Source organism: Mus caroli, unplaced genomic scaffold, assembly GCF_978045245.1.
Source record: "Mus caroli unplaced genomic scaffold, Mus_caroli_1 scaffold_7, whole genome shotgun sequence".
NCBI lineage: Eukaryota > Metazoa > Chordata > Mammalia > Rodentia > Muridae > Mus > Mus caroli.
This window is the reverse complement of record NW_028227262.1, coordinates 73,913,854-73,916,445: the sequence shown is the minus strand read 5'-3', so window position 1 is coordinate 73,916,445 and position 2,592 is coordinate 73,913,854. Positions and strand designations below refer to the sequence as shown.

The window sequence follows — 2,592 nt, the reverse complement described above, 5'->3', positions numbered from 1 at the left end:
TTCTTTTGACTAATGTTTGAATAGAATATACTTCTTCACCTATAACTTTACTTTTTAGGACCATAAAATTGATGATGAATTGTCATCAGAAATCATGTATTTGCCTCTATCTAATCTTATTTTAGTCATATTTTTATTTTATAAACACTTTTTTTTTGCTTTTTGTTCATTTGTTTGTTTTTCCAATATGGGTCACCCTGGATATCACCAGATGCCAGTTGAGTGATCAATAGCTGACTACACACTCAGCCTGTCTCAATTTACCTTGTGGTGTCAAAGTTGGCCTTTCACAGGAAGTATCCTTTCAGCAATGCTAGATTCAGTGGGGAAATTGTTTTTCCTTTTTTAGTAACAAAATGAAATTTTATATCAACTATCAGGACTGCTAAAGAGAAACAACATAAATCATCAGAATGATGCATTGCATAATAATATGTGATTATATAATTGCAATATTATTATTATGATTATTACTTAAAGTTGAGAAAGGAGCTTAAATTACAGCAAGCTGCAATTTATTTAACTCTCTTGGTCCAACTTATTTCTAGAACCATTCCTTTTTTTGATTTTTGTTTGTTTGTTTATTTAATAAGGAATTGAAAAAGATCCCGACCATCAGGATGTTCACAAAAATAACACGATCTAAATTTAGAAAAAAATATTAATACTATGACACTATTATCTTGTAAGATGCATTTGACATGCCAACTCTCATTCACAAAAACAAAACAAAACAAAACAAAACAAAACAAAACAAAACAAAACAAAACAAAACAAAACAAAACATGGTTACATTCCTGTCGAACAACTTCTAATGCAAAGCAGCTCTCAGTGTTACAAGTAAATGAGATGCCTCTGCATTTAGGGAAACAACTACTGAAATCATGAATGGGAAGAACTGTACTCCTTGCATGACAAGAGATTATTTTGGAGACAGTTATAAAAGCCGTACATGGTTTTTTTGTTAAGTCAAAGAAGTATTAAACTTAAGGCAAAACTTACAGGGTAAGACTTAATGAAACTATTAAACTTCATCAAGGTGAGAAAATGGAACTAGGTGCAGGGTACTTATGAATTAATCAACACAGGAACGATAAGGAGGGAGAACAGTGAGAATGTGCAGAAGATACTAGGGGAGATGATCTGATGTTACTTTGATCTCTCACAAACACCTAAGTAAATGAATAATGGGATAAGATTTCTAACCTCCACTATGTGCTTAATAGTCATCCTCCCCACTGGTGTTGTTACTGTCATCTTCCTCTTCTTCCTCAGCCTCTTTTTCATCCTCTTTGATCCTCTCCAGCTGGTTATCCTCCCATCTTCATCACTGTCATCATTCAGCAGGTCAGCCTCCTCAACAGAGTCTTCTGCATCTGCCTCAGATTCCATCTTTACATCAGTCTCATATTTCTTCACAGAGATGCTGTTCTGCTCTACTTCAGACTTTGCATTCCTCATCTCTGCTTGTTTGCTTTGTTCTTTTTCAAAATGTCCAGGCTTTACAGCAGAGAATACACCTTTTGTTTTATTGTAGTCAGCTCCTTTTTAATGGCCTGAAGAGCATCACCTTTCAAGTTTCCAGACATGGAAGAAGATCGCAGTTGTCCACTCTTTGATTTTAATTTACGTTTGACCCTTCATGAGGTGTTCCCTGACACACGCTCGAATTTAAAAGGCACAAGAACTTGAGAAATATGAGAAGGAGGAAGAGGAGGAGGGGGAGGGGGAAGGGAAGGAGAAACACATGCTGGATAACTGTACATCTTTTGATAATAATCCCGTTGAAAATCATAATCCAAGTCAAATGAGGAACCATACATCTCTGCAGCAGATCATTTCACATGTGCTTTTCCTCAGTTCATTTTCGTATCTGTAGCCAGGGGAATATCTAAAACCTGGCCAGTGATAATCCTCCTATATTCTCCTGCTACAACAGCTCAGGAATCTTTCATTAACATATTGGACAAACGCAAAGCCCTTATGTACAGAGCAACCCACAGTTTTGCCATACCTTGAAAAGGTGGTCTCCACATCAGACTTCTGGACCTCCAAGAGTGTTTAGATTCCCAATGAGTAAACGAGAATTCATGGATTGAGGAGCTTTCTTGTTGGTAACATTGCTGGCCATATTCTTTGATAATAAGATTTCTCACAAATCTGAAGATGTAGCTGAAGATAAAAAAAAAAAAATCTCACAAGAAGGACAGAGAGAAGAAACTGCTTTACCTACTGTGGGTTTATGTCAAGACACCAGAGCTACAACAGCAAGGAACCACAGAACGGGCCATTCTTAATGTCTTGATTCACCCCATCATTTTTAGGATTTTTATCCTCTTTTCTCACTTACTTCACTTTCCTCATGTCTGTACTGCTTTAAATATATATGTGTATATATATATATTATATATATATATATACATATATATATACATATATATAATATATATATATACATATATATATATATATATATATATAATTAGGAACTAATGGGCAATAAGTAAAAGTCGAGATTTCTAAGTTCATACACAGAAACACACACAGACACAGGTACACACACACACACACACATATACACACATACTGTCA

General features: G+C 35.1%; 1 pseudogene; it reads right to left on the bottom strand.

Annotated features, from left to right (window-relative positions):
* Positions 1-1,219: 1,219 nt before the first annotated feature.
* Positions 1,220-2,131, bottom strand: LOC110295664 (heterogeneous nuclear ribonucleoproteins C1/C2 pseudogene; annotated as a pseudogene).
* Positions 2,132-2,592: the final 461 nt, after the last annotated feature.